Source organism: Bubalus kerabau, chromosome 5 (assembly GCF_029407905.1).
Source record: "Bubalus kerabau isolate K-KA32 ecotype Philippines breed swamp buffalo chromosome 5, PCC_UOA_SB_1v2, whole genome shotgun sequence".
Lineage (NCBI taxonomy): Eukaryota > Metazoa > Chordata > Mammalia > Artiodactyla > Bovidae > Bubalus > Bubalus kerabau.
Genome location: NC_073628.1, coordinates 38,590,212 through 38,616,185, shown reverse-complemented (window position 1 = coordinate 38,616,185; position 25,974 = coordinate 38,590,212). Strand labels below are relative to the sequence as shown.

The 25,974-nt window shown below is 35.5% G+C and overlaps 1 long non-coding RNA gene across 5 annotated transcripts in view; it reads right to left on the bottom strand.

Annotated features, from left to right (window-relative positions):
* Nucleotides 1–220: 220 nt before the first annotated feature.
* LOC129652641 (uncharacterized) overlaps nucleotides 221–25,974 on the bottom strand; it is a 45,474-nt gene continuing 19,720 nt past the window's right edge. For 2 of the 5 annotated variants that reach the window (XR_008714641.1, XR_008714639.1), the window contains one exon: nucleotides 23,923–25,037. This is a non-coding gene — a long non-coding RNA (uncharacterized LOC129652641). Of the gene's footprint in view, nucleotides 1,105–18,573; nucleotides 18,919–22,516; nucleotides 23,677–23,922; nucleotides 25,038–25,974 lie in introns of those variants that run through there. The other 3 variants (XR_008714643.1, XR_008714645.1, XR_008714640.1) reach the window with 3 other exon arrangements.

The following is a 25,974-nucleotide window of genomic DNA, read 5'->3' as shown; positions in this document are numbered from 1 at the left end:
TTGAAACATCAATGTTCAAATACTAAAAGTTTTACTATAATTTTTTAGAATTACAGAGCTCTTTGAAATCTAATATAATTTTAACATTGGAATATCCTGCACTGTCCTCTTTAAATCTTTTCTTTTTTGGTAAAAATCCAACTCCAAAAAGTTATCTTCAATTTAAGTAAATATACTTACAAACCAGAACTTTAGTAAAGAACAAAATTTAACACAGTATGAATTAAGACATAAAATATTAATTTTCTCAGAATTTTAAAGAAGACTTTTTGTTATATCATATAATTATTATGATTGGGAATGACAACATGATTTATTGATCTAATTTTTTAATGGGATCAGAGAGAGTCACATAGTATCTGGAGGCTTTAAATGAACTCTTCTGTCATAAAATGGTATCTCCTTCACACAAGTATACATTTTTATTACTTTCAAGTTAATTATAAATGTGGTATTAACCATGGGATAGATATTTAGGTCTGCAAAGAAATAAGAATATATATCAGTTTAGGTAAAATAACTTTTACTTTTTAGATTGCAGTCAGCATTTGGAAAATTATTGCTGAGTTTTCCATGCCTAGAAAGAAGTCAGTTGTTTTCCAATAATGGTGCTTCAGAAACTATCACCATCTCCTTTATTTTCTTTAGGATGTTATTGTTACCATTTTTAACATTACATCTCAGGAGATTTTGCTTCAAACATATGAAGCCTATAAATGAATCCATGAATACTGAATAAAAAACATTTTGAAAAGACAACAGTATAGGAAATCTAATTAGTATTATTCATTTCATATAGTTTTAGAATGGTATCAATAAGATATTTAATTTATTGTGATTTTGGTTAGCTATACTCTATAACTGCTTTTACAAAAGGCTTAAAATTCTGAGCTCACTCTAAATTTCCCATGTCTCTTTTAAGGTATGGGTCTTTCTTTATCTCTTTCCTCATGTCTGAGTAATTCTTTGGTTGAGGCTCTCTCTCTCTTTCCTACATTCCTTCTTTGTGTTGTTCCATTATTTTGATGCAAGAGTCTTTCCTCAAATATGTGCTGCATTTTCAAGATGATCTAGTGTGTGCTGGTCTCCAGAGTCTTCAGCAGACTGACGTATGGAAAATATAAAAGTACATAAAAAGATCACTATAGTAATTTTTCCTTGTGTTCTGAGTACCAAGATACTTGTCTACGATAGGAAACTGGCTAGAATTTGGTTGGCAGGCTGAAATAGTACCACAAAGATTTTCATACAGGGCAAGTTATTAATTTTCTCATATATTTATGGGATGTTTCTCATACAACATCTATCATAAAAGGAGACACTTTATTCACTGAACAGAGAGAATTAGTTAACAAGTCCTCTAGTCCAATACTGCTTTGCTTTCAAATCTTTTGTTTTGATTAGACAGCAGAATGTCATGAAAAAATTCAATGATAGTTAAAAATTCTACAACCCTAGTATTCAAACAACACCATTGAAAGAGCAGCAACTGTGTAGAAATAACATTCTTAGTAATGTGTGAGACAGACAGTGAATTTACAGTCTGGTCTAGAGCTCGACTGAAAAATATAGGGATAAAATAGAGAGTAAAAGATATCTGTTACAAATGATGAATTGAGGGTCCTGAAAATCAGTGGAATAACTTGTCAAATTTCAAGCAAAATTTAGCACTGCTTTAGTACAATATCTTCACAAAGAACAGGTCTGCTGGTTCCTTGCTTCATGGATGTGGAAACAACACAGATTTCCTACAAGCAGGTTTCAGAAGTTATCTGCATGGGCCTTTCCATTTGGGGATAGGACTCGTAATGAGATGCTTTGATGATAATGAATTTGCTAAATCACACATTGCCTGCTAAAAAACACCACTGATGGCCTTCTAACTCTTCCTCAATTGCCTCCATTCGTTCCCTCATATAACCTTTTTAACACCTAACACAGAGATCCAAGTTCTTAATGCAAAGTTGTGTCAAGCGGTCTGCTACACAGAAATCATCAAAGATATTATTAGTGCATCCAGGGGACTGCATCTTATGTCAATTTATTCCCTGAGTGCAAGGCCAACATTTCCTTCTCTTGATTCCACTACCATCACACAATTCTACTCAGTTATCTCACTACTCCTTTAGTCTCAGCATTTCTCAATTAGAATTCATGATCTCTATTTCACAAACCTTGCAGTTGACAATCTTTGTTTTGTCTGTCTAGCACTTACTCCCTCTGGACCACAGGCCCCTCAACCTCACTAGAGGTGGGCCATTCAACCCATACTGCTGCTGCTGCTAAGTCGCTTCAGTCGTGTCCGACTCTGCGACTCCAGAGACGGCAGCCCACCAGGCTCCCCCATCCCTGGGATTCTCCAGGCAAGAACACTGGAGTGGGTTGCCATTTCCTTCTCCATCAACCCATACAGCACTCACTAGTCATAATTATCTTTAGTTTCAGAAATGTGTTCAAAGAGCAGGCATATGAGCAAGGCTGGTTCACCTACAAACTGGGAGAGGAAAATTCCTTGCCCCATTGAATCATGGAAGGAAGTATATCTGGACCTGAAATTCCAGGACCTATGCTTTTAATCATATTTTTTAAAAAAATTTCAATAGGAGCAAATAAAGAAGGAATTAAGTTGAGATGACAATGTCTGAATCTCCAGTTCTAATCTTTGAAGTATCTCGAGATACCATGTTTCCCATAGCTTTTCCTTTGGTTTTGTGAAAGACTCCAGTACATTTCCAATGAATTATCTTATTTTTGTATGTCTATAAGCTAGTTTAAAGGGAGGTTTCTGCACATGTAACTACATATTTTGAATAATTGATTCTCCCTCTCCTATTTTGCCTTCTTTTATAATACCATCCACACCCCACTCTGGTACTCTTGCCTGGAAAATCCCATGGGCAGAAGAGCCTGGTGGGCTGCAGTCCGTGGGGTCGTTAAGAGTCGGATACGACTGAGCGACTTCACTTTCACTTTTCACTTTCATGCATTGGAGAAGGAAATGGCAACCCAGTCCAGTGTTCTTGCCTGGAGAATCCCAGGGACAGGGGAGCCTGGTGGGCTGCCGTCTATGGGGTCGCACAGAGTCGGACACGACTGAAGTGACTTAGCAGCAGCATAATACCATCCCTGCCCAGCCTTCTAAAGTAGCAATTTGCAGACAGGCCATTCCTGTCCCTTTTGTTTACCTTTGTTACTGAAACAGTGACTGTAATGTCCTCATCTATAACACTTTATCTTAATATTCAACGACATCTTAATAACTCCCCAGGTTTTTCTGCATCTCCGTCACCACCACCACACTGAAGCCACTTGCTCAGTCATCTGGAGGATGCCAACCATCTCTGCCACCTGAATTCTGCTGCCAGTTTAGTCTCTCCCAAGTGCCCAGGAATTAAAATGCAAATCTGATCATGACTTCCCTGTGTTCAGTTTTAGTGCTCACAAGTTTCGCTGCACTGATAATTTTAAGTTTTCCATTTTATATGTCACCCAAATGTCCCAAGCTCTTCAATACAAAACACTTCCAAATTAATTCCCACCCTGCTTCTGTTTTACTTTTCACTTTCTGGCTTGGTTAACAGTAACTTACTGTGGTGATCATTTTGCAACATATACAAATATCAAATCATTATACAGTATACCTAAAACAATGTTATAGGTTTACTGTAACCTATAACAAAAAAAAAGAGAGAGAGAGAGAGAATGGTGATTCTGGGGCACAAATTCAGATTATCTCCGTCTAGAATCCTTTTTTTTTTTTTCCCATTTATTACATATAGGACTCTAGTCATTAAACTATACTTTGTTTTCTTAAAAAATCCAGGGAAAATACATATTACAGGTTTGGTGGTGGGAGCTGGTGGGAGAAACAACAATAAAATTATTAATATAGTGCCCCTTAGGGTTGTTTATGTAGATCACTTAATTACATGTATTTGAGTGACTTTCATATTAAAAACATTAACCAAATAGTATTTTTAAAATAAGATGATTCTTTCAAGAACATCAGATATGTTTTTCATACCTGATTTGTCTTTATCCTATATATAATAAATTTACAGCTTCTCTTTTCATTCTATGTCACCGAACCCTTATTGAAAAGCTCATTGTATTCAAAATACTCCTTTTTAATTGCTTGTTATGAGGCAATTTAAAATCATTTCTTGTCAGTCAACTGCATAATGCAAGCTCCCTCTCTTTGAGAGAATGGAGTTATATATCCAAAATAATCTCCAAAAACATAATCAAGGAGAAGAATCACTTTGAAAATGCTGCATGCTGTATTCATCAAAGCATAGGCCAGAGATATCCTCAGTTGATTTTAAGACCATTGAATTAATGGCAGTTTCACTGGATTGGGATATTTGAAAGTTGAAAAATCTTATCAACAAGACAAGCTTAGACAGCAGCAGTAAGCTGCACCAGGCTTAGGTATTTAGGAGAAAACTCTAACTGGCAATGTATCATGAGGAACATTATTCAGTGTCTTAGGGTCCCCTTTTCTTCTTGGGCTATATGAAGGACACTATACCTGACTATCCATTTCCTAGTTTCCTTTGAACTGCAAGTTTCCCTGATGTATGAGAGAGTTAGAGTATGTGGCTAACGTCATTATTTATAAAAATTACAGAGGAAAGAACAGCCTATTTTGGATCATGCAAAAGCCTATCTGATCATGCAAAATCAGATGTTGATGTAACTTCTTCCTTTTTTGTTTTTTATATGCATAACTCTTCATCTTTTTATCATTTTTAAAACTACTGAATGAGGCAGTTTCGTCATAATGTCGTTTCTCTTACTGCATTACTATATTTAAACTATTAGCACTAACAATCATTTTGAGCACTTAATAAGCACAAGACATTGTATTACTCACTTTATGCTACTTTATAAAAATTTTATTGGAGTATAGTTTATTTACAATGTTGTGTTTGTTTCAGATGTACATTAAAGTGAAAGCTATGTGTGTGCTCAGTCATGTTTGACTCTTTGTGACCCTAAGGACTCCTCTGGTTCTGCCAGGCTCCTCTGTCCATAGGATACTCCAGGCAAGAATACTGGAGTGGGTTGCCATTTCCTCCTCCAGGAGAGCTTCCTGACCCAAGGATCAAATCCACGTCTCTTGTGTCTCCTTGCATTGAATCAATTATACATATTAATATATCCACTCTTTCTTTCTGTTTTTTTTTTTTTTTTTTTTTTTTTTTTTTTAAGATTCTTTTCCCATATAGCCCATTAAAGAATATTGAGTAGAGTTCTCTGGGCTTTACAGCAGGTTCTTATTGGTTATCTATTTTATACATGCTGCTGCTGCTGCTAAGTCGCTTCAGTCATGTCTGACTCTGTGCGACCCCACAGACGGCAGCCCACCAGGCTTGCCCGTCCCTGGGATTCTCCAGGCAAGAACACTGGAGTGGGTTGCCATTTCCTTCTCCAATGCATGAAAGTGAAAAGTGAAAGTGAAGTCGCTCAGTCGTATCTGACTCTTAACGACCCCACGGACTGCAGCCCACCAGGCTCCTCCATCCATGTATTTTCAAGGCAAGAGTACTGCAGTGGGGTGCCATTGCCTTCTCCGTGATTTTATACATAATAGTGTGTATATATCAATACCAATCGCCCAACTTATCCCTCCCCCTCATCCGCTGGTAATCATATGTTTGTTTTCTACTTCTGTGGCTCTATGTTTGTTCCATAAATAAGTTCATTTATACCTCTTCTAATATTCCACATATAAACAATATCATATGATATTTATCTTTCTGTGTCTGACTTACTTAACTCAGTATGACAATCTTTAGGTTCATCCACATTGCTGCAAATGGAATTATTTCATTCCTTTTGTGGCCAGGTAATATTCCAACATTCAAAAAACTAAGATCATGGCATCTGGTATACTATCACTTCATGGCAAATAGATGGGGGAAAAGTGGAAACAGTAACATTTTATTTTCTCGGGCTACAAAATCACTATGGATGGTGACTGCAACCATGAAATTAAAAGATGTTTGCTTCTTGGAAGAAAAGTTATGACAAATGTAGACAGCATATTAAAAAGCAGAGACATCATTTTACCAACAAAGGTCTGTATAGTCAAGACTATGGTTTTTCCAGTAGTCATGTATGGATGTGAAGAGCTGAACCATAAACAAGGCTGAATGCCAAAGAATTGATGCTTTCAAACTGTGATGCTGGAGAAGACCCTTGAGAGTCCCTTGGACTGCAAGGAGATCAAACCAGTCAATCCTAAAAGGTATCAACCCTGAATATTCAATGATAGGACTGATCCTGAAGCTGAAGCTCCAATACTTTGGCCACCAGATGTGAAGAGCCGATACACTGGAAAAGACTCTGAAGCTGGAAAAGACTGAGGGCAAGAGGAGAAGGGCGCTACGGATAAGATGGCAGGATGGCATCACTGACTCAATGCACATGATTTTGAGAAAACTCAGAGATATAGTTAAGGGCAGGAAAACCTGATGTGCTGCAGTTCATGGGGTTGCAGAGAGTTGGACAAGACTTGGCAACTGAACAACAACAATATTCCATTGTATAAGTCTACTACCTCTTCTTTATCCATTCCTTTGTTGATGGATATTTAGGCTGTTTCCATGTCCTGACTGTTGTAAATAGTGCTGCAGTGAACACTGAGGTGCATGTGTCTTTTTGAATTACAGTTTTCTGTGGGTTTATGCCCAGGAGTGGGATTGCTGGGTAACTTGGTAGTCTTATTGTTAGTATTTTAAGGAACCTCCATATTGTTCTCCATAGTGGTTGTACCAATTTACATTCCAACCAAGAGTGTAGGAGGGTTCCCTTTTTTCTACTGGAGGGTTCTCCAGTATTTATTATTTGCAGATTTTTTGATGATGGCCATTTTGACCAGTGTGAGGTGATTTCTCACTGTAATTTTTTTTAATTTAAATTTATTTAATTAGAGGCTAATTACTTTACAATATTGTATTGGTTTTGCCATACATCAACATGAATTCACCACGGGTGTACACGTGTTCCCAATCCTGAACCCCCCTCCCACCTCCCTCCCCATATCATCCCCCTGGGTCATCCCAGAGCACCAGCTCCAAGCTACCTGCATCCTGCATAGAACCTGGATGGGTGATTCATTTCTTATATGATATTTTGATTTGCATTTCTCTAATAATTAGAGATGTTGAGCATCTTTTGATGTGCTTTTTGTCTTTTTTGGAGAAATGACTATTTAAATTTGAAGTTCATTTTTGATTTTTTTTTTTTTTTTTTTAATATTGAGCTGCATGAGCTGTTTGTACATTTTGGGGATTAATCTCTTACCACTTGCTTCATCTGCAAATACTTTATTCTGAGGGCTGTCTTTTTGTTTTGTTTATGGTTTCTTTTGCTGTGCAAAAGATTTTACATTAAATTTGATCCATTTTGGCTATCATATAGAGATCATGACAGATACCATGCCCAACATGTGGTACATGTCTGTGGTACATCCATTTCTGAATGGATACTTTCATAAGTGATTTCATGAAACCATTCAAAAATATTTATCAAGTATGTATTACATGTTGGGCACAGTATCTGCCATGATCTCCATTTGATAGATGACATAAAAGGAATTTGCCATAGTTCACATACCACATAGAACTTTAGTATTCTGATTCCAGTGATCATGGACAGCAATGGTAGAAGGAAAATTCATAAAACATGGTGAAAGAGCAGCTTACAACTGTCAACAGAGTAGATAAAGCATTTTTTTTTTTTAATTCTGCATGAGCTATCTGGAGACCATGCTACAGCTCTGGCTTAGGAGACAGAAGCAGAAGTCAGATATCTATGGATGAATGAAAGTTTAAGATATCTGTCTTCCACTTGTCAGATTCGATCTGATTCTGCAGAGATGACACATGAATCCTTTCCCATTTGGTCTCCAGGGTTACCATTTTTAATGCTATGGTCTATGATTGTTTTTCTCATTTGATGGTTTACTCCTTCTGTAAACAATCTGAAGGCTTCTCTTGCATATTCTTGGCTCTTCAAACTTTTCAAGACCCAGGCTGTCTTCATAACACAAGTAACCTGTTTTACCATTCATCAGGCTGGTTTTTTTCATGCCTAATGACTTCAGAGTTCAAACCTGAGACCCAAGGCCAGATTTGAGAGCCACGATCTCCTCACTGGACACTTTTAACATTTCTATGCTTCTTCTGGATGTCTAAAAGTGTTAAACAAATCACTTGGTTTCAGGATAGTGCTCTAGTGATTTCTAAAACAATGAAATCTTTTCTCAAAAAAAAAAAAATAAAAAGGATTTCAAATGCTGTAAGAAGTGACATCATTATTATATATTTGGGCCAGGGACGATTTCTTTCTACAAAACAGTCTATAATCTTTCGGAAATGTTTTAACATCCTTTCTTTAGTGGTATAACTAGGCCCTCAAAAGGTGTCTAGAGGACTTCTGATCACTCAGTGCATTGACCTCTTTCTTAGTTCCCACCTTTATCTCTCAGCGGCAACTGGACTGTCAACATTTGCAGAAATGATCATGGACTTTGGAAGAAATACACATAATTGATTCTAATTTAAGTTACTTGCAAGCTGTGTATCCTAGGGTATGCTACCAAACTGTCTAAGATTTATTTTCTAGTAGATAAAAATGGTTTTTAAAACCATCTTGTGGTGTAGAGAATTAAGTGAATGTTAGATATGTTTTCCAGGGTAGGATTGTGCAGGGTAACAGCATCTCTCAATCGGTCCTGGTCTGTTAATAAGTTAAACACCATGCCTTACTTTTATTCAGATATCTGTTCTTTTATTCAAATATCTTTACTTTTATTCAAATATCAAATATCTGGTGTGAACATCATAGTGACTCGTACAAAGCAATAAATATATTTTTTCCTTTTCAAAATGCTCTTATCATCTGGATTCAGTCATTAAAGCTCAGGAAGTATTTACTATAACTGGATATTAAGTTCTTTCTCCTTTGGGAGAAGTTCTTATTATACCACTGGGGAAACAATGACAGTAAGTTTATGTCAGGCACTATGTGGAACATTTTAGATCAAATGCAGCTCAAACTAGTAAGAAAACAGAGCCCTTTAAAAATACTCCATAGTCAGATAAACTGTGTCTACCTAAATTGCCAACAAACATTGCTACTCACAGCTCCAAGTGTTAGCACATAGTCTGTTTTCCCAGTTTCAGGACATTAGTTCTTTCCATGGTTACTTTCCTGAAAGCCGTCCCTAATTCAGCCCTTTGAGACAAGACCTCCTAAATATATCTATTTCCTATTGTCACTGGAATCACATTGGGTGTTCAGATACTGACCCTTTCTGGCCACAAAGTGCTTGATGTCACTCACTTTCTATAGTTCAACCCAATATTAACTGCCTTGATTTTATCCTGAGCTTCTTTAGCACTACAGGTTAAGTGGTATGATCAAAGTTTAACCATATATATATATATATCTCCATTCATTCATTCCAATCCCCAAGTATTTATTGCTTAATATCATTCCTATATACTGTCCTGGCCATTGGAGAATAAACTCACAGAGCAGGAAACATACAAACAAAATAGAAGTAGAATTTATTTATGTAAAATACAATGCAAGTAAGCAAAGGGAATGTGGAAACTCGCTACCTGAGAGGATATTGAGGGTTTATATCTGTAGGATGGGTCAGAATACTCAGATAAATATGTAAGAACAATCCCAAATGTCCAAGGACAAATGAATGCATGAAGCACTCTGGTAAAGGGAAAGCTAGTAAAAAAATAAATAAGACTGGAAATGGTTCAAAGGGAACAAAGAACTTAATATGGAAGACAACATTGGTCTTTTTCAACATTAAAATTAATATTTTCTTAGAAGTCATGTTAAAAGTCATACAAAACTTAAAAGATGTACATAGTTTTATGACAGTTTGAAGACTATTATCACAACGTGTCCTTTTGGAAATAAGCATTGGTAACTGACATATATTTTGATAGAGATTTGTTGTCATTTAATAAAAATTAAACAAAAACACAAAAAAGATTTGTTCACCCTGGGGAAAACGATAAACAAACTTTATGTCCCCATTTCACCTAGCACATATATTTAGTTGTATATGCGACACTGAATAGCCTCCACACTTTCCTGTAGTCTGAATGTCCCTTGAGTGATCACTTTGAACTATATACCTCCAATTCTCATCTATGTGCTTATTACTCTCAAAATTAGAGCTTCAGACTGATTTTTATTTTGTTATGCCTGCTAGATAAGATAGCTTAAATATTCCATGCCTTCATTATCATCCACATGACTAAAACTGAACTAATGGGATATCTTCTGGAAATATGTCATTAAAAATATTCTAGGTATCTATCTCCCCTAATTTAGTATAATTTGATCCTAAGTAAATGACAAAAAAATCTCCCCCCAAAACTCTAAAATCATTTATTTTTGATGAACAAAATAAGAAATAGCCCAAGTGTTCCCTCCAAAAGGAATCTTAACAAAATGAGAGCAGTGAATAGTACATGATATAGTAAGTATCACCTGTGGAGAACTGCAATCATTGACCTGAACTAATCAGATATGGAATTCAAACATGCACAGCCTGTGAAGTCTGGGAAATCTCCAACATATTCATTATATTAAAATAGTTCCAGCCATGTAGCATCTGCTGGCAAAGCAAATAAATGCAGAATTCGCAGGAGGAAAGGATCTACAACTCTGGCTCCTCAGGACCCCACAGATAAAACAAGTTAACTCTAACAATACAAAATAATAATAATTACTTCATTTATGATGAAATAAACTATTCTGAATAGGAGTGAGCAGTAATAGCAAACAGCTGTTTTAGATTACCAAAGATTACAGGCATTAAATGATCAGACATAGAATATAAAATAACAAAGTTTAAAATATTTAAAAAATTAAAAATATATAAAATTCAAAATATGTGTGAGAACCTAGAAACAGACTTAAGTTCCATTTGTAGTCATTGCAATCACTCAGCTGCACACCTCTCCTATTTGGACTGAACTGAATAGGAGGTGCACAGGGATTTTTAGGGCAGTGAAAATATTACATATGATATAGCGGTAGATATATCACACTACATATTTTAAAAAATTCACAAAACTTACTGAAGTGTGAACCCTTAGTTATGCAATTTTATAAGGATCATTTAGGAGGTTAGTGGATACAAGCATGGAGAGCAGACTATGACAAATAATCAAATTGTATTACAAATATATTTAGCATCTCACAGAAGGGGCTGGGAAGAAATGCTGATCTAAGCAGACTGGGCAATGTGTGAAGTCCATGAAAGCAGAATAAGAAATTGTACACAGATAAAACTGTTATGAGGTTGGAAGTGTGAATTAACTATTTTAATATTACTATTCATGTATCCTTGGCTTGGACAATTAGGTAAGTGGATAATTCACGACTGAGTCAGAATTCTCATTGTTGGAGTAGGATGTTAAAATAAACAAAGGAACAGGATACAGTGATCAACGTGGTAGTGGATTAGAAACACTGGTATAAACTCACATTTCGCTTAATAGTTATATATAGAAATATAGATTTGTTCCCGAAGTCAGGTCCAACACTTTTGCAACCCTATGGACTATTATCTACCAGGCTCTTCTGTCCTTGGGATTTCCCAGGCAAGAATACTGGAGTGGGTTGCCATTTCCTCCTCCAAGGGATCTTCCTGACCCAGTGATCAAACCCACATCTCCTGCACTGGCAGGCAGATTCTTTACTACTGAGCTACCTGGGAAGCAGAAATATGTATAGGCATGTATATATTCACTGGTTAGTACAAACATGGAGTCCCTTGCTCTGTCAGTTCAGAGGACTAGAGCAGAGACACTAAGAAGTAAGGATCCTGACATGTAATATCATTATTCAATAAAAAGAAAGAGGGATGCTTGGGAAAAAGTCTGATATTAGGACTGGGGCAAAAAAATATATATGAACCAGGGACATTTTCAAATGCAATAAAGTAGGGAAGCATTCAAAAATAAATTTAATCAAACAAAAATATCCACAATGATAGAAGTATGTCAAAAGACACAGGAGATAACTGAAAGAGCTTCCAAAAGTCAAATTTGAAAAGAAAATTGAGCAAATATTTCTAGTAAATCAGTGTTGAATTATATCCCAAAGTATAAAATAAATATCCAGAGATCATACTAATATAAACATATGAGTAATTAAAGAAATGAGAGAGTAGGCACAAATCTGTTTATCTTCCAAATAATATATGTAGATACTTTTCCCTTCAAAAGGTGGAACGTATCTCCTCTGGATGCACAAAACGATTTCCTTTCAAAGAGGACACTATGCAAAGGGCTGGATGATGCACAGATTAGAATTGAGATTGCTGGGAGAAATATCAATAACCTCAGATATGCAGATGACACCACTTTTACGACAGAAAGTAAGGAGGAACTAAAGAGCTTCTTGATGAAGGTGAAAGAGAAGAGTGAAAAAGCTGGCTAAAAACTCAATATTCAATAAACTAAGATCATGACACCTGGTCCCATCACTTCATGGCAAATAGATGGGAAAACAATGGAAACAGTGACAGACTTTCTTTTCTTGGGCTGCAAAATCACTACAGATGGTGACTGCAGCCATGAAATTAATAGATGCTTGCTTCTTGGAAGAAAAGCCATGACCAACCTGGACAGTATATTAGAAAGCAGAGATATTACTTTGCAGACAAATGTCCATTTAGTCAAAGCTATGGTTTTTCCAGTAGTCATGTATGGATGTGACAGTTGAACCATAAAGGAGGCAGAGTGCAGAAGAATTGATACTTTTGAACTGTGGTGTTGGAGAAGACTCTTGATAGTCCCTTTGGCTGCAAGGAGATCAAAGTGGTCAATCCTAAAGGAAATCAACCCTGAATATTCAGTGGAAGGGCTGATGCTGAAGCTGAAACACCAATACTTTGGCCACCTGATGTGAAGAGCTGACTCATTGGAAAAGACCCTGAGGCTGGGAAAGATAGGGGCAGGAGGAGAAGGGGTCAACAGGAGATGAGACTGTTGGATGGCATCACCGACTCAATGGACATGAGTTTGAGCAAGATCCAGGAGATGGTAAAGGACAGGGCAGCCTGGTATGCTGCAGTCCATGGGGTTGCAAAGAGTTAGACATGACTGAGTGACTCAGCAACAGATGCAAAGTGCAGAGGAAAGCACCTTTAAAATGGAGAAAACTGATAAATACTACCTCATCCAGGTAACCAAGGTCAACAGTGATATGCTGTTTTGATAGTATGTACCCATAATAACTCTCTTGTTTTTTTGATGATTCATCAGATGTTGGCAATTTGATCTCTGGTTCCTCTGCCTTTTCTAAAACCAACTTGAACATCTGGAAGTTCACAGTTCACATATTGCTGAGGCCTGGCTTGGAGAATTTTAAGCATTACTTTACTAGCATGTGAGATGAGTACAATTGTGTGGTAGTTTAAGCATTCTTTGGCATTGCCTTTCTTTGGGATTGGAATGAAAACTGACCTTTTCCAGTTCTGTGGCCTGGATGGTTGGATGGCATCACCGACTCAATGGACATGGGTTTGGGTGGGCTTCAGGAGTTGGTGATGGACAGGGAGGCCTGGCGTGCTGCGGTTCATGGGGTCGCAAAGAATTGGACATGACTGAGCGACTAACTGAACTGAAAGCAAATGAACCCATGATAACAATATGATGAAAATAGCATTTCTCTTTCTGGTCTTCATCCCAGTCACTCATAACCCTAGTCTATTCATTTTATGGGAAAGCATCAACATATTCCAATAGGCCCAAAATATCTGATAAGAATTCCTCAAATCTGTCAAGGTCATCACAAACAAGGAAAACTGAATGTCATAGCTAAGAGTAGCCTAATATGGTATATTGGATGGGATCCTGGAACAGGGGAAAAAAGACATTAGGCAAACTCCAAGGAACTCTGAATAAAGAATGAAATTCAGATAATAATATTGTATAAATGCTGGATCATTAATTACAAATATATACCATACTAATACAAAATTTTAATAATAAGAGAAACTAGCTATAGAATATAGGAACTCATATCAGCTTCACAATTTTTCTGGATATCTAAAATTGTTGTAAAATAATACTTGTTTAGAAGAAACATCACTAGGAACTAATAAATTTATATGAAAAAATAGCAAATTCAATTGCCAGGATGAATAAACAAGTATTCCCTTTTATGAACCTAATAAAATAGGCTCATATAAGTAAATTTATTTACATATTTAAAAATACTATTTCTAGTATATATAAAATGCATATGCCTAATGCACTTATAATGCATATTTTATAGATATATGCATATATAAACTAATATGTATATATTGGAGACAAACCATATCCAATGTAATAGTTATTGATAAAACAGATGAAACACTAGTGAAGTCATAAAAAAATTAACAACACAATTAGCATACTTGATTTAAAGGAAATATATGGAATGATAAATAACAAATTAGAGAAAATGCATTCTTAGTAAACATGATAAAATATATACAAAATACTTTGTGTTCCCAGTCATAAAATCGTAACAAAGCAAGACATTTTGAACACATATTCAACTTTTTAAAGAAACACAAACTAACATGTTTCTGATGGATGTCCCAGCATCAAGAAAAGAAATTAGTTTGTACAGATGAGAGCAACCTCTCAGATGAACTACCTACTTTTTTCTTACACATTTTTTTTAGGGAGAATGAGACACTGGATATGTACCTGCTATCAAGAAATGGCCTAACCTCTCCAACCAGTGTGGAGTGGCAAGTCACCACATCACAGTGTGTCTTCTCCTCTGAGAAGTATTCAGAAGGGATTGCAACTAACCAGACTCCTATTTAATCAAAATTGAAATATTGCTCAGTTGTGTTTCTCTTCTTTCCTTCCTCAATACTTTGAGATTATTAAAGTAAAATAAACGAAAGCAAACAAAAGAGGCAGCTTTCAGGCTATTCAATTCATGATGAAGCAGATAATCATGACATTTACTATAAATTTATATTTGTTTTATATATGTTTGTTAATGTAACTGGAATATTTGACCTAGACAAGTGTCAATTAACATTCTCATATTTATATAGTGATATTAAAATAAGTACAATCATCTTTGATTTTGATGTTAAGAGAAATGTTTTACTTTTTAGTTATTAAAACCCATATTGGCTTAAAAAAATAAAAATAAAGAAACAATATGCTGTTAAATCAGAAATCAGCAAGTATGGGATACTTTTACCCTCCAAGCAATCTGAACATTATCATAGACACTTCTAATTATCTGTAGCTCATAAGAGCTTGTGCTCAGTCATGTCTGACTCTTTGTACCCCATGGACTGCAGCCCATTAGGCTCCTCTGTCCATGGGATTTCCCAGGCAAAAATACAGGAGTGGGTAGCCATTCTCTAGTCCAGGAGATCTTCCTGACCCAGGGATTGAACCCATGTCTCCTGCACTTGCAGGCAAATTCTTACCACTAGTGACACCTGGGAAGCTCTGTTCATAAAAGAAATCATAATAAAAATGTAAATGCTTAGAAGAGAATTGATTACTATTTTAAAAATTTTAGCATGAAGATGAGACAAACAATATTAAAGATAAATGTATAGCCTTAAATGTTATATTAAGGAAATAAACTACTAAAAATCAATGAGCCAATATCCAACTTCAGAATGAAAAAAGTAGGGAACAACAGTGGCAAGAACAGAAATGAAAGTAAAAATAAAAAAAAAAATGGAAAAATTTCTTTAAAAGAGAGTTAAATATGCTACTTTTGGGCAAGACAAAGTGAATAAAATACAGAAATGCTCAAATAAAAGTACATTAGAAAATGAAAATGACAAATTAAAAAAAATAAGAGCATACCTTTAAGAAACATGTGCCAATACTTTGTATATTTATATACTGCTGCTGCTGCTACTGCTGCTAAGTCGCTTCAGTCGTGTCTGACTCTGTGCGACCCCAGAGATGGCAGCCCACCAGGCTCCCCGTCCCTGGGATTCTCCAGGCAAGAACACTGGAGTGGGTTGCCATTTCCTTCTCCAATGTATGAAAGTGAAAAGTGAAAGGGAAGTCATTCAGTCCTGTCCGACTCTTAGTGACCCCATGGACTACAGCTCACCAGGCTCCTCTGTCCATAGGATTTTCCAGGCAAGAGTACTGGAGTGGGGTGCCATACTACATACTAAATATATCAGTATATGTGTACATACACACATATGAAACATATATACACACACATACATGTCATATGTGTGTATATGTGTGTACATATATACACACACACAGACACACAACAAATTTCTAGAAATTCTCTTTAAAGAGGAGAAAACCAAAATTCCATCAGGGAAATTAAGTTTCTTATAGAGGTTCAAAATATTCTCCAAAGACAAACACCAAGCTTTATGATTTAAAGGACTATATGACAAAGCATTAATAAAACAGATCATTGCAATTTTAAACAAATGTCCTAAGGCATGGGAAAAAAGGACTCTCTTCAATTAAATCTATGAAGCCAATATAATCTTGATAAACAAACTTTGTCATGGTAGTATAAAAGAGGAATGCTACAAGTAAATCACCTCATGAATAAATTTGTAAAACCTTCAGTAAAATATGAGCCAGCTAAATTCAGCAATATATAAAAGAGATCATAACTCATAAACAAGTAAAGCTTATCTGTGACAAGCAAGGTGGGTTCAATACTGAAAACTCTAATGATGAAGATTGTCACATTAACTGATTGAAAGAGGGGAAAAAAGATTTTTTTCCATAATGCAGAGAAAAGTAACTGATATTAGTAAGCATTCATTCAAGATGCTTAGTTATTAACAATAAAAATAGAAAGGATTTCCTCAGTCTTCTAGATATTATTTAACAAAATCCTACAGCAAAGTTGGTTACTAAAATAAAGAAGATGCTCATGAATGGTTTCTGTTGGACTGAGATTCTTGTCATTGGAGTACACATAAGGGAAAAACTTAGTTAAACGTTTACAGATCATGAAACAAGAAACACAAGCATATCTGTAGATAAAATTATCTAGAATAAACACTTCAAAGAATCTGCAAGTTATTAGAATGAAGAAGAATGTTTGCCAATGTAACCAGACACATAACCAATATATAAAAATCAATGGGAATTTTACACAGCAGCCACAAATGCAAATTGTAGTTTGTAAAATGATACAATTTACTAAATCATAACAAAATGTGAGATTCATAGCAACATATATAATGAAGGAAGTACAAGATTGAACCTCAAAATTGAAAAACAAATATTGAAGGGTATTTATGAAGAGACCAAAAGAGGTGTGGAAATATACTTTGCTCTTGGATAAAACAACTCAATATTCTGGACATATTTTTTCTTTACATCCAGAATCATTAGTTTCAATAAAATTCTAATAACACTCTCAAAGTTTTTATTTAAAAGAAACTTGAGGGCTATTTAAGGATTATATAATAAGAATGATGTTAGAAACACCAAACACTTCTGAAGGAAGTGAAGAAGAAAGTGGAAGATAATATCCAGCATGGTATCAAAAATAAAAAAAATTACAGTAACTAAAATATTACTTAAGAATTAGAAATAATTGGCATGGGAAGAGAAAAGAGGCACATAAAATAGTGCAGAACACAAGAATATTTTCAGCATTATATAAAAGCTTGATATATAAAAAAGTTTTGTTTTGCCAATCACTAGGGAAAGATAGGCTTATAAATTAATTATGCTTGGACAATTAATTATCATGTACACGATTCAATTCTAGGTGGATTAAAGAAAATAATAACTTATGTGAAGAGGAAAGTAAACTTTTTTGAAGAGAATATATATAACTATTTATATGACCTCAGGCTAGTGAAGAACTTCTCATTACAAGATTTCAAATGTGCAACCTATGAAGGGATGCAATAAATGTAAAATTCTGTTTATTAACTCAACAAATTCTCCTTGAGTACTCTGTGTTCCAGTCATTGTGCTAGATGCTATGGACATATCAGTGAACAAAACTTTTTGTTTCCCCCTTGTAGAATTTACTTTCTAGTTAGATGTTTGCAATATATGTGTCTCAGGCCATTTGTGCTGCTATAACAAAATACCATAGACTAAATGACTTAAAACAATAAAAATGTATCCCTCACAGTTCAAGAGGCTGAAAAATCCAAGATGAAAGCCCTGATGGATTCAGTGGTGTGGCTGTTGCCAGCATGTTTCCTGTTTCACAGATGACTATCTTTTCACTATGGCAGAAAGGAGGAGCAATCCCTCTGGGTCTGCTTTATAAGGGCACTAATCTCATTCAGGAGGGCTCCACCCATGCTATCCAATTAGCTCCCAAAGGCCCATCACCAATCAACGTCACATTGGATATAAGGTTTCAAATATGAACATTAAGGGGGACACAAATTTTCAGCCTATAGAAATAGAACTGTCAAAGGATTTGTATTTAGATACATACCTATCTTCGAAATGTAAGTTTTCAGAAAGGGGCAAAATAACCTCATAGAAAAATAGCCAAAGGTCATACACAGTGTTTTTCACAGAAGGAGAAGCCTTGATATTCAATAAATAAAATACTTTTATGTAACAGTGATGAATAAAATAAAAATGAAAATCAAAGGTAATAGCACTTTATACCCTCCTGATTGGCCAAAATTAAAAAGACAAAAACCAGACACTTGTGAAACTAAGAAACAAATACAAACTTTAGACACTAATGACAGAAATACAAATCATTAAACCACTTTGAAATCAATTAAGCATTATCTTGTGAAGTCAAAGATATGCATTTCCAATGACCACGCAGTTCCCCTCTTAGCAAAACACTAGGATATGTGCACCAGAAGTTCATGTTCAGAGCACCAATATTCGCTATAGCAAAAAGCTGGAAACAACCCAAGCGGACTAGATCAATAATCTGAATTTTATTTATACAATGAAATATGTACTTTTCCACATAATTTTAGAATCAACAAATCTGAATAAAATGACATTTCCTATTTTGCAAACTTTTATCTCTGCCCAATATTCCTCTGTAAATAGCTTTTTTTTTTTTACCAATTATTGAAAATGACAATGCTATGACCTCTGTTATACATTTCTCACAATTTAACCTATTTACTACTTTGTTTGACAAGTATTATCTCCTGTTTTGCAAGGTAAAGAAACAACATCACAGGGATCAAGTGTTGTACCCAAATCTCACAACCCAAAAAAGGCTGGTGTTATATTCAAACCCAAAGCTGTTTATCTACAAGGGCTATACCCTTCTCTATTATTTCTCTGTTACAATTTTGTGTGTCATATTTTTTAAGGACTACTTTTACAGTTTCTCTCCCATGAAACCTTTGAAAAATGATCCCCAGATGGAAAACCTGTAATATCCATCTGGGAAATGTATCTGTATCTATATGTAGGTATGTATATAGATATACACATTAATACATACACAGATATATATATATACCTGAATTTCATTCAAAATAAACCATCAAAAGTTTTTATGGATGAGAAATCATATATATTTCTATAATACAATAGAAATAAATTATTATATTTACTTGGCTATACAATTTTACATTGTAGCATAGTTTTATTTGTTCCTCTATACCTGATTCCTTCTGCTGGAAGCGGGTAGAGAGCAATTATTAAATTTTGGCTTCCTGTTGCAACATTTTTTAGAGGATCTTTCATGGCAAGTACTGAAATAAGTGTATTTCCATTGAATTATATGTCTTTTTTTCTTGATAGACAGGTAGATAAATTAAAAGGTACACACAATACATTTAAAAGCAATACACAATAAGGTTACTGTCTAAGAAGTAATTTAAAATTTTGTGTGTACTAGATTTTGAGCCATGTGCCAACACAAACAGGATGACTAATGATGACAGATAAACTGGGAAACTCAGGTGACAGCTAACATTTGGCAATAGATCAGTTCCCCATCACAGAGAACTAAATAGTTTCACTATATCAAACAAATTGCAAAATTATGACTACCTGGAAAACTATAATAATTTACTGTAAATCAGAGTACAACAGGACAAACATTTTCAACTGTGTATCTCTCTAGCACTGATATTTCAGCTTCTGAGGAAAGATGTGAATTTACTGTAGTCATAAAGAACAATTTGCAATGCATATTTTGATGTCATGAGATTAATAAAACTGCATCCTCTGGGCAATGATTTGTCCCAGGATTGGCACAGCCTCTAAAGGGCTGTAAATATTATTGTACATAAATAGTGCACAAATTCTCAACACGTCAGTATACTTATGAAATGAGGAAAATTACTGTTTTAATCATAGTCAAAATGTTATGGCAGGTAGAGTTGGAGCATTTATAGGGCAGAGATTCTATTAGACATTATCATTTTTAGAACAGCCTCTATTATTTCCACCATACAGTTAGGTCAAACAAATTTAAAACAATAAAACAAAAGCATGTCTCCTGAAATTCACAAAGGCATGGAAGAAGACCATTTCACCACTGTCCTTCATAGGTACAACCATCATCTCCCAGCCTAAAGGAGACAGGACATTTCCATTTTCTTTGAAGTGGTTTTAGCTGAGTGACTCATCTGAGGTTAATTTCACAGTCTATGTTCCTCAGGGTCTTTATGTCTGGATTTATTTTGTCTCCTAAGAATATGCATCTTATTTAGACTTTATTAAAGATACATTTATTGAGTACTAACTACTAGACATTATTCTAGAGATTGCATATACAGAGATGGAGAAAACAGATCAGGTCATGCAGCCTACATTCCAGAGAGGACAGAAACAGTGCCACTTCTATGACTGATTATCCCTGAGGTGGTGTAGAAAAATATTTTTAGGTAGTAGGATTGAGAAATAGTTTTTTTTTTTTCCTGAAAAATATTTATTACTATATAGCAGATTTAGCTGGAATATGTATGGAAATGTTCTTTGGCTTCAGACAATGGAACAACAAAACTACAGTGCTTAAATAGTGGCTTATTTCTCATATAACAAAATGATGTGAGTAGCTAAGTCTCAGCTCTGGTTCAGGGTCTGCATCTATGTGACTTATTATCTTTCTTCATGAATACCAGATGGTGGATGCAGTTCCAGCCTTGACCTACTGACAAAGCAGGAGAAAAAAAGGGGAGGGGGCAGTGTGGATTAGGTTTATCCCATTGGCCAAAACTGTAGCATATTGTCTTCCTCATTTCTTTAGTTGAATCGGAGGTTGGAAAGTAAATATTTTCTTCTATGGCCTTTAAAACAGAGCTAGACAGGATAGAAAGGAAATGGAATTTTGAGTTGAATTAGACTACCTATACAACATGCCATAACTGAGGAAGCAGATTTGGGTATCTTCTGCATATGATATTTAAATAGGAGTGAATGAGATTGATGTGTCTAGATCAGTGCTTTTGAATAAACCTCTGTAATGCTTAAATTGTTTTGTCTCTCTGCTGTTTAATACAGTAGTTACTGGTTACATGTGGCTGTTGAGTCCATAAAATATATCTAATGTGGCTGAGGAACTTTACTTTTAACTTTCTTTAATTAAAAGTTAACTTCATGTAGCTACTGATGACCATACTAAACAGAAAATCTAGATAGTGTGGGAATGAAAAGAGAGATTAGCACTTAGAAGCTCAATATTTTGAAGGTTTGTACAAAGAGAATGACAAAGACTACACACACACACACACACACACACGCATACATATATGAAAGTGAAAGTCTTAGTCACCCAGTCATGTCTCTTTGTGACCCCATGGACTGTAGTCCACCAGGCTCCTCTGTCCATGGGGTTTCCCAGGCAAGAATACTGGAGTGGGTTGCCATTCCCTTCTTCAGAAGATCTTCATGACCCAGGGATTGAATCCGGGTCTCCTGCATTGTAGGCAGAATCTTCATTGTCTGAGCCACCAGGGAAGCCCATGCATACATATATATACACACATTTATGTTTTGTTTATTTTTCTATATAAATAATGATATATGATATCTGAAGATGAGAAAGGTGGGAAGAAAACTGAAAGATAAGGTATGAAATACTTAAATAAGGTAACAATATAGAAATGGATCAGCTAGTGATGTCAGTAAGATAGTGGGATAGGATATTCCAGGCCTCATTGCCCTTAAGAAACCAATTTGACAACCATTCATGGAGCAAATACCTTCACTAGAGCACCGAAATCCACATGAGAGATTGTGGCATTTGAAAATAGCACAGAAATGAGAAAAGACATGTTAGAGAGAGGAGGAAGCCCAGTTTTACTTAATCTGCATCACTCTTCCTCCAAGCCTGTGCAGTACAGGACCAAGAGAGAGAGCCCTCAGCCCAGAAGTTCTCTTATGAAGGTAAGAGAGCCCAGTGACTGTCAGACTTCACTGCAGACCTTCTCTCCAGGCCTGCCAGGGTCTGTGAACCTAGACCTGCTACCTTGCAGACCCTAAAGCTGAGCCCACCTGTGGACCCTGGTACAAGGTCACTCACCTGCAGTATAGGGGAGCAGAAAAAATTTAAATGAAATAAACTATAAATAAGACACTTATTAGAGAGTTAAGGGAAGAAATCATATACATAAACCATTACCATGGTACCAACACCAAGGTATTAATCATAAAGGAACAACAGGAAACCAAAAAAAAGCATGGTTTGAAATAAAAAATGAAAGTGGTGAAAGTTAAAGATGAAATCATAGAAACACTGGAGAATGAAGTTGAGAAAAATCTATGAAAGTAGAACCTCCCCAACTTTTAAAAAAAAAAAAAAACAAAAAACAAAAATTGGACAGAAAGAAACTTAGGTGACTCACCATTATACTAACAGAAGTTTCAGAAAGGTAAGCACAAGTGAAAAATAATGCCTATGACCAGTCCTCCAAGCTGATCTGGGACAACACAATGCTGCAGCTGGTTGGGCATGTAAACACTGCAGACTGTACTCTGCCAAGACGATCAGCAACAGACACATTGTGCAATAGCTGTCACACAACTCCTGGCATTGCTGCCATGCGCACAACTGGATTGAACTAACTGGTTCCTCTTTATTTGGGTCAAAGCTTCTGATTCAAGGTCCAGAAGAGGTGGATCTGATTCAGGAAACCAGGTGGAGTAATCATATCCTTGTTGCAAAGGAGGCTCAAGACTTCTTTATCCACCAATTTCAACTTCTATAATGAGAGTCTGGCTCAAAAAGTGTATGACTTCACCTACATAGGAAAGGTTTAGATACTAGCACCCAAAAGAATCACAAATGTTCACTACACATGGAGATTAATATTAGGAAGCAGAGAAGAGGAGTCTCAGGGTGAAGTTAAAGAGAAAATCAGAAGAATGGCTGTCTATACAGCAGGAAGTCTACACTGAAGCAGGAGGAGAGAGAATTTGGGGAGAATTATAGGCAACCAGTCCATTCTAAAGGAGATCAGTCCTGGGTGTTCTTTGGAAGGACTGATGCTGAGGCTGAAACTCCAGTACTTTGGCCACCTCATGTGAAGAGTTGACTCATTGGAAAAGACTCTGATGCTGGGAGGGATTGGGGGCAGGAGGAGAAGGGGACGCCAGAGGATGAGATGGCTGGATGGCATCACTGATTCGATGGATGTGAGTCTCAGTGAACTCCGGGAGTTGGCGATGGACAGGGAGGCCTGGCGTGCTGCAATTCATGGGGTGGGAAAGAGTCGGACATGACTGAGAGACTGAACTGAACTGATAAACAAACAGACAAACTCAACTCAACAAACACAACAATAACAACAAAAATCTGGTAGTGTATCTGAGGAATTAGAATATTTAGAAAATAATGTCAACAAATGTTTTACAGTTCTTAAGGGACATTTCAAAGAATTTTATAACTTGATAAGTGTAAAACAAACTAAAGAAGTGCAAAATCCAGACAAGCATTTTCAATGAAAAATTAACCCCAAAAAAGAAAACAAAAGAAATGCAATTTCATCAGTTTTCAATTGGATTCTTCAGTATCTTTCAGACATTTAGAGTCATAAAAATGTGTTTTACCTATATAAAATAAAATAGGTGTACAAACAGAAATCTTTCAATTTGTAATACTGAAAATTTTTTTTAAAAAAGCACACTCACACAGTAGTATTTAGAATAATAAACTTAGGAACAGAGGAAACTGTTGAAAAGTTTGAAAGTCCCTAGAAATAGAATTTCAAAGTAGGGATGATAACGAAAGGACTTGTTAAAAGTAAAAATATTTTTTAAAGAGGATCTAAAATATTACCTCTTCTCATGAGTTCTATCATGGCAGAGTGAGTCCTTTTCTTTATGTGTTCCCTCAGCATTTTATATACATTTTTATCATAGTACTGGTCATACTGGATCATAATTATTTACATTTCTGTTGCCCTCAGTAACTACATTCTCTATGCCTAACACAGAGGATTATGCCAGGTGTGATATAAATGCCAAGTAAATTTTTCTTGAACTGATCTATACTCAGCCTTCTCCACTCTAGTTTTTATGTTCTTTATTTCATCTTTTCCCCATTTTTACACACAGCATTTCAATGTTTTTGCTCCTAATTAGAAAAGAAAATCTTCCATATCCTCATGGAAGGAAAGCCAGAAATTTTAGAGTGAGTTCCTCCAGTTATTATCACTTTTCTTTGGGTCTATCTTCACATTTTACTCTGAAATATTCACTGGGTAAAACCAAGTTTACACTTACTACCTAAAATTACATGGGTGAATTGCTGATGACTTTTTATAAAAGTATATTTAAAATATTCCACATATGAAAACTTTCTATAAAAGTCTATTTAAATATTTCACATACTAAAACCTAGATAAGGAAGGTTCAATTCATCCATTGATTAGATGTACCCATTGTAGAAAAAACGTGAACAATCCATGAAGATTCTTAGCCCTTCAGATGTCTATAGATTCTTGACAGTTCTGTTCAAGGATTTTGATTACAATCACGAGACAGCAGAATTCAAACTCCAGATTATCACTTCTTTCCAACTTGCAACTTTTTAAGATCGCTCTTGAGCTAGGAAACAGAATTCTTTTGTGAATCTGAATCAGTGATTTGCAGAACAAGTCTCCAAAGTTAGATTCCTTATTCTATGTTAAAATATTCACAGGTATTAAATGCTACACAAAGAAACTGAGTCAGTTTATCTTAAATAATTTGGTCTTTAAGTAATTGTCTAATTTTTTTGCTTTATATTATTTCCTTAAAAAAATCAAATATTTATTTGGGAAAAATACTATAGGTCATCTTGTTTGAGAACATGGGGTTTGGCTTGACGGGGTTGTTAAGAAGATTTAATGGAATCACTAAGGTTTATTTTAAACTTGTTTAGAAACATTTTTACACTCAATCTGCCTACCAATATTAATTTTTAAAAAACAGATTGAGAATTTATTGGTATCCTAGGAGGAGGGCAAATAAAGACCATAGGGATTTCCAGTTTTGAGCTAGTTGCACAGAAGGTGAAGGTCTTATAAAGGCAGAAGGGGAGAAGAATAAAGTACCTTCTCAAATCAAAATGAGCAAAAACAAGAAAGCAGTTGTATAATAAAGAGCCTTAGAATGGCAATTGTGATGAATGTGCTTTCCATCGATGGATGAATCAAATTCATGGTGTGCTCAGAAGTCTGACACACAGGGGTATCTGGAGGCTGTGTGGTGGTTAAGGATCCAGTGGTCATTCCCTTTGATATAATTTATTTTCTTGGTTTGCAGATAATGCCACTAAATTTGATCCAGGTTGAAATCAGCACCACTCAAAAGCAATGAACTTGGCAGTTGAGATATAGCACTGAATGCATTTTTGAGGATAAATATACAGACAAAACAAGATTGAAAATGTTGTATCCTCTGTTCTGGACTTATGACTTTTGCTGAATTTTATGCATTAAAACAAGGGGCATGATTGAGGGTAGCAGCTGGGTATCATATAATGGAAGCAGTGCATTCTGGG